Genomic DNA, 13,695 nt, shown 5'->3' on the forward strand with positions numbered 1-13,695 from the left:
GCTGGCTCAGTGTAAATTCTTGGGCTGCACGTGTCAGTAGAATCCATGCTTGACCACAGGGACCTGGAGTGAACCAAGGCACAAAAAGACCTCTGACTTGTCCCTGAAGAAAGAGAAGCTGCTGCTAACATGAGACTAGGCCATGTGGTAATGTCTACACATTCCTTTGACCCCAGCCTTCTTACAGAATCTCTGGGAATGCTATGGCATGCTTCCTAATCTCTAAATGGAGGAAAATTTCTAGATCACTTCCATGGATCTCAGGAGAAATAGCCAAAATTTCTCTGAATTCATTTTGCATTGTTGTTTTAATGTCACTAATACACTGACTAGAACTTATCATATAAAATTACATTCATAGGCTGGAAATAATTGTTTTTGTTGTTTTTGTTTTTCTGAGAGAGTCTCGCTCTGTCCCCTAGGCTGGAGTGCAGTGGCACGATCTTGGCTCACTGCAAGCTCCACCTCCCAGGTTCACGCTGTTCTCCTGCCTCAGCCTCCCAAGTAGCTGGGACTGCAGGCACATTCCACCATGCCCGGCTAATTTTTTTTGTACTTTTAGTAGAGATGGGGTTTCACTGTGTTAGCCAGGATGGTCTCGATCTCCTGACTTCGTGATGTGCCCGCCTCAGCCTCCCAAAGTGCTGGGATCACAGGCGTGAGCCACTGCACCCAGCCTATTTATTTTTTGAGACAGAGTCACGCTCTGTCACCCAGGCTGTTGGGTGCAGTGGTGCGATCTCGGCTCACTGCAACCTCTGCTTTCCCGGTTCAAGCGATTTTACTGCCTCAGCCTCCCAAGTAGCTGGGATTACAGGCTCCCACCACCACAGCCGGCTAATTTTTTGTATTTTTAGTAGAGACAGGGTTTCACCACGTTGGCCAGGCTGGTCTCGAACCCCTGACCTCATGTGATCCACCTTCCTCAGCTTCCCAAAGTGCTGGGATTACAGGCAGGAGCCCCACACCCAGCCTAAAGTGTATTATTAACCACATATATTTAAAAAGTGGATGGATGAATAGATGGATAAATTTTAGGTCCCAAACTTTGGGACAAATGCTGTGAAGACAGAATTTACTTCCGTTAACCACAAATAACCCAAGAATGTTCACCAAACATCATGTAGACTGAATAGATGTTTCCATTATATATAACTTAGCACTTTTTAAGATGTGTTATTAACCACATATATTTTCCTCTCTGACCACATTGCTCATTCTTGCCATTTCTGTTATCTCCGTTTAAGAAGCTTCTGAAAGATATGATGATAAGTGCAGACAACAGTGATGATATGGAAAGGAGAGTTTGACTATGGAAATGTTATTGAGGGACAAACAGCATTATCTTGAGAATCTCAAGCTTTACCCTCCATAGTAGGGATGCTGCTGTACCTGTTGGAAGAGAATAGAATGCCTATGTGGTTTTTATCTCTTTGTGGAATAGAATGTCTATATGGTTTTTACCTGGTTTTTCAGAAAAATGTTCAAAAATATCTACTTTGCTCTCTCAGAACTCATGTACTCATTTTACTTTAAATTTACTTTCATTTTCTAGTTCATATAGATGCACATGTAGGCAATTAAGCAAGTAGTTTTAGGTGCATTTGTGTATGTGTGAATGTGTCCATTTATCTTCTCAACTATTGCATCTCTTCACTTCTAAGACACCATCCTCTGTGAGATGCACCATTAGATAATGTATCACTAAGAAAGAAAAACAACACTGTCAATTAAACTACCACTTGCTATCAGTTGTAAAATGCATCTCAATTTCAGAGATGTAAAAATGTGAAAAGATCCTGAATACTCTTCATTGGTAACAATGTTTTTCATGTGGTCTGTTACAAAAACATCCCTTTCAATGGATGCTGAAGAGTCATGTTAAATGAGCATCAGCCTAAAGCTGCCTCCTTACATATCTTAAGTTCAGCCTAAAGGTTCCTCTGTACATCATGAACCATAACATGTGAAGGTGTAAACACACATGGGCCATAGCCTACACTTGTGCCCGTCACCGAGTTTTGGCCAGTCAAATGTAGCCAACTGTTTGAACCCTGTTCAAATAAGGAGACACTGAGCTGTAAACAGTCCGGTTGTTTCTGTCCTTCACTTCCATTTTCTTTACATCACTTTCCTTTTTCTGTCCATAGATTTTCTTCCACCATGTGGCTGTGCTGGAGTCTCTGAGTCTACACTCTCGTTCAAGAGGCTGCCCAATTCGGGGATCATTCATTGCTCAATGAAACTGTTCTAAATTTAATTCAGCTGAAGTTTTTCTTTTATCAGTTGTTGAACTGAAACACTTTGCACCTACCTAATTGTTCCAAATATCTATTAAAAAATGGCAAATATCTGTTCAAAAATGGACCTCTAGGAAAAATCGAACTGCTAAAACCAAGTCCTAGGTCTTTTATTAGACATGCAAACTTGAATATTTGAATAAACGAAATGATGATGTCTTTGTTTCACTTCACCAGCAACCTGGTGGTGGGCATTGTGGGAGAGTATGGGTGAGGGTGGCTATGAGTTGACAATTGGTCAAACTGGATTGCAAGCACAGGGGGGCTTATGATAGTATTCACTTAAAATTCCAAGAAAAGAAGAGTTTCTGTCTGTATAGTAGTGACAGAACAGGAATAGGACTGTGCTCCCATGTGCCCAAGAGGTAGTCTGTATGCCCAAGGTAGTAGATTACAGATAGAGACTAAAGAGAACGTGTTTCCTGGAACCCTGAGTGAGAAGATGAGTGAAAGATGATGCTCACCGCTAGTCCTTCACCTTCCTTCTGAAGGCCCTATTTTGTTAAAGTTGACTGGGTTCTACCTTTTGTTACAGGGATGGTTGGCTAGTCCTCATAATTGCATCTAGCCCTGAAGATCACGTGCTACTTTACATTGGTGTTTGCTCAGCTTCAGGGAGTGAAGACAGCTGGCATAGAGGCTAACTAAAAACAGCAACAATAGCAATTAAAATTTTCATTGAATGGTCCAGCTGTGCTAAGTAGTTTACCACATATTGTTTTATTTAATTGTCTTAACAACCCTGACAGGTAATACTAATATTACCTCTACTTTTACCCATGGGGAAACAGACAGAGAAAAGTTAAATGCGTTTCCCAAAACTGGCAAGTGGCAGGTCCTGGATCACAATGTAAACTTGTGCTCTAAGTCACAGCCATGTATTGCCTTATTTTCTGTTGCACCAGGTTAAGAGCAATGGAAAGCACATCCTACTGAGAATGGCTTGCAGAATAGGACTAAAGACTCAGCCTTCAGCCTATAATCCGCAGAAGCAGATGGGTGTAAAGGAACACAGACACAGGAAATGACCCTCATAGAAACAAATAAAAAAGGAATGCAGAAACCTCTACTAAGTAGATAAATGTAGTTCTGTCCAGGACAGACAGAAGAGGCCAGCTTCTCTGATTTTCATCCCCTCCTGAGTCTTTAAACCTTATCAGAGTATGCTCATGCTTTCTCCAGCCTCTCATGCCTGGGTTCACTGGTGTGTGGCACACCATCGCCAGTGGTCCTTCGGGACTTCCACCGCTTGCTCACCTCCATCTAGAATCTTACCCATGCTCACTAACTGCTATGATAAGAAGAGGATGTTCTTTTTTTTTTTTGAGACAGAATCTCACTCTGTCACCCAGGCTGGAGTGCAGTGGTGTGATCTCAGCTCACTGCAACCTCTGCCGCCCAGGTTCAAGCAATTCTCCTGCCTCAGCCTCCCGAGTAGCTGGGATTACAGGCACCTGCCACCACACCCGGCTAATTTTTGTATTTTTACTAGAGACTGGGTTTCATCATTTTGGCTAGGCTGATCTTGAACTCCTGACCTCGTGATCCACCCACTTTGGCCTCCCAAAGTGCTGGGATTACAGGCGTGAGCCACCACACCCGGCCAGAAGAGGATGTTCTTCTTATCCTACTCTTGTATGTCCCTTAAGAGCCCTATCTGTCCAAACGTACTTTGTTACAAAATCTAATCATTATTCTTTACACTTGTGCAGATTTGAAGATTGTTCCTGCCCTGGTAGGTCAACTACTACCACCTTCTCCATATTTACCCACAAATGCCTGAGTAACATTTAAATAAATAGAACTTTTGGAGTGGGAAGTGTTGGAATCACCATCTGGATTGGCTGATCATTTGGGCTGCAGGATCCTGAGGGTAGCTCAAGGATTACATATGTATTCACAAGCAAGGAAAACCACATGGGGATGGGACTACGACATAGGCTGTGACTTGCACAGGGCTTGGCATATAGTATGCCAAGTATCTTATATTCCTCCTCTGTGTTTCTAATAATGTCACCAAAGATCACATTGAACTTCAGTGGGACATTTTGAAAATCCTTCATGGTATCATTGCAGACAAGATTAAGAATACGGGCAGCGCTAATGCAACTAGGCAGATTAATAACTCATTGAACGAACATAATTGGAGAATGTCACCAAAGATCGCGTTGCATTTTTTTGTCTATAACATATGGAATTTACTATCAACTAAAATCCTAAAGTCTTATTTCACAAGTACAAGTTCTTCCAGTGAGGGCTTGTGCACTTATGATTATGAACCAAAATAAATAATCTTATATTTGTCACAGTTACTTAGGTCTAGGTAGCTTGAGCTCATTATTCCAACCTGTTAAGATCTGTTTTTGTTTTGATGCTGTCGTCACATAAGTGCATTCTTCCTTTTGGCTTTATATTTAGAAATTTACTAAACATGCATTTATCCAAGACACTGATAGAAATGCTTATCAGGACAGGACCAAGAACAAGGTTTTTAGTAAGTCACCAGACATCCCCTCCCCCGAGTTGCTTATAAGCACCCTCTACGTAAGTTCATTCAACTAGTTATTAATCTGCCTAATTGCATTAGCTAGGCCCGTATTTCTTCATCTTGTCTCCCATGATACCATGAAGGATTTACAAAAATGCCCCACTGAAGTTCAAGTGTATTTTGTCTATTGCATTTCCTTGAACTATTGTTTCCCGTTAATTTGCCCAAATTCAATTTGCCTAAAAGCAATTTGACAAAAAGCAATTTGGTTAAAAAGATAATTTCTTCAAAACAATGGTCTAGTTAAAAGGGAATAATGCTGATAGGTATTTTTTCAAAGTTGGTCTGAATTGCCACCCATTTTGCACCCTATGTATTTTGTGCGTGTATTGCTTTTCCTCAAGAGTTTGATTTTTTATTTCTAATTATTTTCCAGCTGGTTATTCCTATTAGGCATTGCTTATAATGTAGAATAATTGAAACAATCTAACTGTTCAGCGATTAATTAAAATAATGCAAATGTCCAACAGTTGATGGATTGCTTTAAATTTATGATAGTTTCCAATTACCGTATGGTAGTTAAAAGACCATATGTCTTCCAATATGGAAGCCTACCACACACTAATGTGCAATCATTGGCTAGCCCTTCTTGAATAGGACTATGTTTAAAATTGGTTTTCTGGTTTGCATTCATTATTTCCCAGTAAAATACATGTTATTTTAAAATCCTAAAATAGGATGGTCGTGATCACACCTGTAATCCCAACACTGAGAGGCTGAGGCAGGAGGAACAGTTGAGGTCAGGAGTTCAAGACCGGCAACATAGCATGGCCTCCTGTCTACAAAAAATACAAAAATTAACTTGGTGTGGTGGTGCATACTTTTATTCCCAGCTACTTTGGAGGCTGAGGCAAGAGGATCCCTTGAATCTAGGAATTTCAGGTTATAGTGGGCTATGACTGGGCCACTGCTCTTCAGCCTGGGAAACAGAGCAAGACCCTGTCTCTAAATAAATAAATAAATACAATTAAATAATTAAATAAATAAATACAATTAAATTTAATAATGAATTAAAAGCCTAAAATAATACATAGGTCTCAATTATAGTCACAATTATAGTTCAACCACTCTATCAATTTCAAATAATTTTCTTCTATTATTAAATCCTTAGTTTGTCCCTTTTACACTGTTGGTGGGAGTGTAAATTAGTTCAACCATTGTGGAAGACAGTGTGGCAATTCCTCAAAGATCTAGAACCAGAAATACCATTTGACCCAGCAATCCCATTACTGGGTATATACCCAAAGGATTATAAATCATTCTACTATAAAGACACATGCACACGTATGTTTATTGCAGCACTGTTCACAATAGCAAAGACGTGGAACCAACCCAAATGCCCATCAATGATAGACTGGATAAAGAAAATGTGGCACATATACCATGGAATACTATGCAGCCATAAAAAAGAATGGGTTCATGTCCTTTGCAGGGACATGGATGTGGCTAGAAACCAACATTCTCAGCAAACTAACACAGGAACAGAAAACCAAACACCACATGTTCTCACTCATAAGTGGGAGTTGAACAATGAGAACACATGGACACAGGGAAGGGAACATCACACACTGGGGCCTGTCACGGGGTGGGGACAAGGGGAGGGAGAGCATTAGGACAAACACCTAACGCATGCAGGGCTTAAAACCTAGATGATGGGTTGATAGGTGCAGCAAACCACCATGGCACATGTATTCCTATGTAACAAACCTGCACGTTCTGCACATGTATCCCAGAACTTAAAATAAAATAAATAACTAAATAAAATTTAAAAAATCCTTAGCTTATCCTCTAAGCAATTCCTTAGTTGTTCAAACTTTTCACAATACAAAGTAATTACTTGAAGATGAATTCATTATACATAATGACAAAAATAAAAGTTCTGAAAACTGTTAAACAATATTTAAAGATACAGTGTTATAAAGCTGTCCCATGTTTGATCACCCATACTTGAATATATAATGATGGGAAATAATTATTTGCAACCAATTTATCACGTTGACCAATTTGCTTTGATGAAATTACTTTCGACTAAATAACATGCTATCCATCTACAGGCTAGTAACACAAGAACAAAACAATATGACTATATTGATTATTTCCTTTTTAGTGAATCTGTTCTGAATGCTAGGATCCATTGGCATCTCTTTTGGATGTCTTACAAGCCATTCCTTTAATAATCTATTTTAGAATATTGCCAATTTAAGGCAATTTAAGCATATGCATAAGTTCCTTTTAGAGTGGTTCAAAGACCCCAGTCGGGGACAACCTCCTGCTTGAACTGAGCACTGACAAATGAAGCTGGGATGCTATCCACGCATTTTATTCCAAGCGTTTTGTGCTGATTGATTCTCAAGGAAATGGCTTGACTTCTCCATCCTCTGGCATCTCTACAGAATCAATTCAAGAATATCACATGTGTTTAATATTCTCATGTTCTTATTTTCTTACTCCATCCTTAGAGGTTTCCCAATGTTATTTCCCTTTGACCTATTTTACTATTATTTAAAAATCAGTGTGATTCTAGGGCTGTGAGTACTGCTTGGCTCTGCTCATGGCCTACATTTGTGGCCATCTGAGAGGGCAGGTGCATAAGAATTGCAAAAAGCTCCTAGAAATTGCCAATAAACTCTTTGTGAGTCCTCTAAGTGTTGACACCAGGCATAAAGGTAGTAAGTTACACCTTACATGATTTTGCCACATTTGATAAGACAGAATATATACATTCGTTTTTTTCTTGTCTATAGATGGAAGCAGTCAGAACTATTAACTCTTTTTTTTTTTTTTTTTTTTGAGACAGAGTCTCACTCTGTCACCATGCTGGAGTGCAGTGGCGCAATCTCGGCTCACTGCAACCTCTGCCTCCCTGGTTCAAGCAATTCTCCTGCCTCAGCCTCCCGAGTAGCTGGGACTACAGCCACGCACCACCACACCCAGCTAATTTTTGTATTTTTAGTAAAGATGAGGTTTTGCCACGTTAGACAGGATGATCATTTCCTGTCCTGTGATCTGTCTGCCTTGGCCTCCCAAAGTCCTGGAATTACAGGTGTGGGCCACTGAGCCAGGCCCAGAATTATTAACTCTTTTACTCTTTTTTTTTCTTTTTTTCTTTTTTTTCTGAGACAGAGACGCTCTGTCTCCCAGGCTGGAGTGCAGTGGTGTGATCTCGGCTCACGGCAACCTCCACCTCCTGGGTTCAAGCAGTTCTCCTGCCTCAGCCTCCCGAGTAGTTGGAATTACAGGCATGCACCACATGCCCAGCTAAATTTTGTATTTTTAGTAGAGACAGGGTTTCACCATGTTGGCCAGGCTGGTCTCCAACTCCTGACCTCAGATGATCTGCCCACCTTGGCCTCCCAGAGTGCTAGGATTACAGGCGTGAGCCACCGCACCAGGCCAGAATTATTATCTTTAAATATCATATTCCTCACTGTCTTAGGGTTTAAAATAAAATGGTCTAATTGCATCTTTTCATGTTCATTCACGTAGAGTTGCATTCCCACCTAATCTTAGTGAAAATTTCTACAATGAAATATTCTTCAAATGGGACATGAAATCATAATAGTTAATTTCAGCTATTTCTTCAGCCTTTCATTCATTCAATAAAAAATGAAAAGTAAAACTAATAAAAATAAAGAAAACTATTAGCTCTACAGACAAATGACATATTCTTTAAATGTGAGCTCTGTAATGGTGTGGTTTCATCAGGATTTGGTTCTTAGCATAGACCAATGAATAGGAAAAATTCTTAGCATACACCAATGAATAGGAATAGCAGTAAGACCAATGAAGAGGAATAATCTTATTCCTCAAGTTTATAATTCCAGTGCCTTTGTCTACCTTTTGGGGACTGTCCCGCAGGCATTCCTATGCTGAGAAATCAGGGTCTGAGTGCGGCCACGAGGGAAAGGCCCCAGACTGTCAAAGATGAAAACCACCAGAACCTGAGTGAATCTTTCAATAAAGAAAGTGTCATCTTTAGTAAAAGAAACAGAGAAATCTTGAAATTTTTTTCTGGTGATTTTTTTTCTAAATTGACACAGTAACATATTTTAGTTTCCCCCCTATTATTCCTTTTCATTTTATTAAAACAAGAAAAGAAATTGCCGAGAATGGCTCTGATGTCGTGTCTGGTTAATGAAACTAACACATTGCTTAAATATTTATCCTCACATACATAGTATTCGGATGCAGATGTGGAGAAATGTTGTCAAGTTAAAAATAACTCTTTCAGTAAGGCAATGGCACACTGGAATGCTAATCCAAGCCCACTGCTATCCTTCACACCTACATCCTGGGTGTCCTGGCTGCATGAAGTAAACAGCCCCAGCTTCCCTTCCTTAGGAACCTTCACCTTTCGGCTAGAGCCATTTTTAAAATGTGTGCCAAGATTAGCAAGAAACAGAGTGACAGGAGAAAGAGAAAAATCCTCAGAGAGCCACTCTCAGTTCCAGAGACCCCCACAATGTTTATGGCATGCCTGTTGGGGAAATTTTCTTCCCTCCAGGACAAAGGTAGCTTCAACATTCTAATTCTTAGAGTGAATGAGCACCTACCCTAATCGGTGCACAGCTAATCAGTCATGTGGCTCAAAGCATAAAGCAATGAGAATACCTAAAGTCAGATGAAGCAGCTTAGTTATGGAAAGGAAAATGTCTGGAGGAGAGAGTTTTCAGGCCAAGACTCCACTACTGCTGCACCCTCAGATTTTAGGTAGGATGTCCTTTGGGGTTCACCTACTCAATATGTAGGTAGGAGAGAACCCGTGTCATGGGAATATGCCCTGGGGACTTACATGGAAATATAAGCCCCTATCAAGGATGAGAAAGGATATGGAGCAAGAATATGATTTGCTTTTTGTGGAGGGAGATATGGACGCAGATTGGTGCTCTCTGTGAAAAGGGTCCAGTGAGGGTTTGGAGATCTCAGGGGAAGTAACAATTAACCTAGTCCCTGTATATCTGATAAAGGCAAAAGAGGAGAGTAGGAACATGTGGACAAAGATTTAAGAAAATAGATGCAGTTTGATTATCATCTACGTCTTCTCTTTTAAGTTCTCTAGGGCACAAAAAGAAGACTCAACATCTTATTTTCCCCAATGAGAGAGAAATATTATACAGTGATGCCCTCTTAGGAACAGATCAATGAGCTAGCTAAAAGCATCGAGTATTCTACCTCTGGAGGCAGATCAGACTTGAACAAAAATATTAAAAGTTCCTGTACATTTCTACAGGAAGATCGGATTTTGTTAACAACATTAGACATATAATTGCCTTCTATATTGTTGAACTTGTTCTACCTCCTTTTATGTCTGATAAATCCTTGGCTCCTAGTCTGTACTATAATTACTTTCAACTTTCCAATTTAATTTGCCGCAATCACAGGAAACTGGACTGTACACACTAACACCTGATCCCAACAGATTTTTCACATCTTACAGAGCAGTGCCAATGAAGTTGTAGCAGCGGAGTTTAATCCCCTCCCATGCCTAAGCAAGCAGGAAGCGACATTCAGGATAAAGTCCTGCAGATCGGGACTGCCATTTGGTTACAGTTGCACTGGTGTTTTCTCTCTATGGGATTGGACCTGCACCCAGCCCCCCTTTCAACTGGCAAGGATAATTCGATCCCATTTTTAAGCATACTGATTTACAGAGAGCAGAGAGAAAACCCAGTCTATTCTGGACACTTCCACACATGTGTAAAAGTACAACAAATCTACATGACCGTTTCATTATGGAAGACTTTTTATTTTTTAAACAGTGGTGAGTTTTTTCCTTTTAAGTCAGAGCTGTGCGTGCACGTTTGACAGTGAGCTGTTATTTCTAAAGGCAAGAGGTTAGGCAGCATGTTAGAGTTTCATATTAAACAACAAAGAGTTTTAAGGAGCGTCCTCAAATTACACTCACAGTTTCAAAGTTCAAGACTTGTGGCTGAGCACTCCTTACCTTACAATTTCGGGTCCAAAGAGGTCTTTAAGTTTAAAGCAGTACATCAAAGTGCAGGATTTATTTTCTTGCATGAAAGTCTCATCTGTCATAGCACTCCACTCCCCGGGAAGAGCCCAGCCTCCTCTTCCTGAACACCAATGAGGAAACCAGAAGAGCACATGGGGGACGTGGCTTCCCTGAAAGCCTGTCAGAGTCTGCACATGCTCTTTGTGACAGAAGTGCCAAATTAACCTTGGCATGAGGCTCACAATGCACCTCATTGTGAGGTCCTGGGCACCTCTTAGGGGAAGAAAAAGGTTATAAAATGTTCGAGCCAATTGAAAGTTTTCACACTTTTGCTGAGATGTGCCTCTTATTCATTAAAAATAAAAGAGACAATTTTTTTTTCTGTTAATTAGCTTCCTGAGGTACAAGTAAGATGAAGAACAGTGCACCAGCATATTAAGATAAGAGAGAAGGCTATCTTTTGGAATTCTACTACTGTTCCAGGCTAGTGAGAGGGAGTAATTTATAAAGCTTCATCTCACCACCTAGAAAAGTGCCTATTCTATAAGAGCTGACAGGAGGTTTTATTGGAATGAAGTTCATGATTATCAGTGTACAATGTAAAATAATGTTTGCTAACCATGTTCCACCAGGACCAAGGGTAAAATGAAAATCTACTGCATCTGGGTTATAAAATCAATCTGTGATATTGACATAATATTTCAAGTGGACTCTCCCCATCAAGGTAACTAGAAGTCATTGTGAGGAGGAAGTCCACACCTTCTTACAGGACACAGACATACAATGACCAGGAAAACATCTGCCTGTTGCTTTCTCACCTGTGTATTTATCTACCGATTACAATGTGACACAGAAAAGGGATATTGGGTAGAAAAAATATATAGCCAAGTCAAAATAATTAAACCTCTGAAAATCAAAATGTTAAGACTTAAGTCCTGATTACTGTTTGTGTAGAGCTTGATGCTGTTCATTCTATCCTCCTTGCTGGGACAGGAGCCTGAAGCAGTTCACCATGGTGAGCAGTTAGTCATAGATGTGAAGAAGAGAGAAAGATAGCACCTGGAAGTAGAAAGTGCTGCAAAGAGACCCGTGTTTGTTCAAGATCTGGTTTTGGTTGTACAAATAATAAACTCTCAGCCCTGGGAACTCTTAGGGTATTTCTGGGTCTCAGTCAGTTTCTTTCCTTTCCTTTTCTTTTTTTTTTTTTTTTTTTGAGATCGAGTCTCAGTCTGTCGCCCAGGCTGGAGTGCAGTGGCGCAATCGAGACTCACTGCAACCTCTGCCACCTGGGTTCAAGCAATTCTGCCTCGGCCTCCCGAGTAGCTGGGATTACAGGCGCAGGCCGCCATGCCCAGCTAATTTTTTTGTGTTTTAGTAGAGATGGGGTTTCACCGTGTTGCCCAGGCTGGTCTTGAACTCCTGAGCTCAGGCAATCAGCCCTCCTTGACCTCCCAAAGTGCTAGGATTATAGGCATGAGCCACTGCTCCCAGCCCTGGGTCTCAGTTGCTTTTTCTGTCGAGTGAGGGAATTGAACTAGTCTAGGGATGGAAAATTGATTACCTACAAGGGCTCGGAGTGCAGAGTGCAGTTCGCTGGGTGGGCGCTAAGGGGAGATGGAGACCATGTGCTCACGTATCCAAGCATGGCTGTCACTCGGTGATAGCTGATTCGCAGTTGGAATGGGGGCTGCATTATGTCCCATTGTCTGCTGTTTTAGAAGAAGCTAGACTTTCAGATTTTTATGTGAAATCTCCTAGATTTCATACGTGGGTAACTTACTCAAAATATTTGAAAACATTGTGAATGCCAAATGAAATCTATCTGCCTGTCAAATTTGTCCTGCTGGCCATCATTTTTTGACTTTTGGACTACATTATTTTGAGTTTCATCCTGGTGGAAAATAATCCTAGGAGATTAGTCTCTAGAAGAAACTGTCTCAAGCTTGTTGTCCCAGCACTTTGGGAGGTTGAGGTAGGCAGATCACTTGAGGCCAGGAGTTTGAGAGCAGCCTGGCCAACATGGTGAAACCCCATCTCTACTAAAAATGAAAAAAAATTAGCTGGGTATGGTGGTGTACGCCTGTAATCCCAGCTACTCAGGAGACTGAGGCATGAGAATTGCTTGAGCCGGAGAGGCAGAGGTTGCAGTGAGCTGAGACTGTGCCACTGCACTCCAGACTGGGTGGCAGAGCGAGACTCTCAAAAAAAGAAACTGTCTTTTGGGATACCAAGAGGCCAAGGTAGGACTTCATGAAGAAGCTGTACCCAATACTTTTGTAGTGAAATTGAGCACTCTTGTTTCTCTTCTTCATGGTGATGACCTCATGCGGAAGGGGTGACCTTCCTTGGAAGGGGTGGTGTGGAACCCATGGTATCATTAACATTCTAAAATCTGATAAATGAAAAAAAGGCATGAGAAAGGCCCACTGAGGAGGAAAGGAAATACTTGTTTGAGTAATAGGAAAACTACTGCAATGCTGCTACCTTATCTCAAGACTCAACCATTGAAAGTAAAAGCAAAAGGTACAACAGGGCTATGATAAGGAGCTGCATTTGGGAACCGAGGGGAAGAAAGGTTTATTGACTTGCTCAGTACAGGAGAGATGTCCCGGCAGGGGTGGAGATCTGTGCAAAACAAGGTGACTACATGAGTCTCTTCTACGTCAAAATGCAAAACTAAAATTAGAAAAACTGTGGTTTGAACAGTCTGACTAGTGCAATTCTTCCTGAGCCACTGCATGAGCTTCCGCTGGGTGGGAAATCCCATGTTGTGAGTGGGGGATTCACCCTTGTTGAGTGAACAGAGTGCTGACTCACTGAGAACCCAGGCCAGAGACCTGCAAACAATGCTCAATTAATATTTGCCCTGGCTGGTGAACCCAGCAGAGGCTGTG

The 13,695-nt window shown here is 41.0% G+C and overlaps 1 protein-coding gene across 1 annotated transcript in view; it reads right to left on the reverse strand.

Annotated features, from left to right (window-relative positions):
- STARD13 (StAR related lipid transfer domain containing 13) overlaps positions 1-10,957 on the reverse strand; it is a 572,996-nt gene extending 562,039 nt beyond the window's left edge. The window contains exon 1 of the mRNA XM_055360572.2: positions 10,793-10,957. The gene's annotated coding sequence lies outside the window, so the exon portion shown is untranslated. The remainder of the gene's footprint in view (positions 1-10,792) is intronic.
- Positions 10,958-13,695: the final 2,738 nt, after the last annotated feature.

This window comes from Gorilla gorilla, chromosome 14 (genome assembly GCF_029281585.2).
Source record: "Gorilla gorilla gorilla isolate KB3781 chromosome 14, NHGRI_mGorGor1-v2.1_pri, whole genome shotgun sequence".
Classification (NCBI taxonomy): Eukaryota; Metazoa; Chordata; class Mammalia; order Primates; family Hominidae; genus Gorilla; species Gorilla gorilla.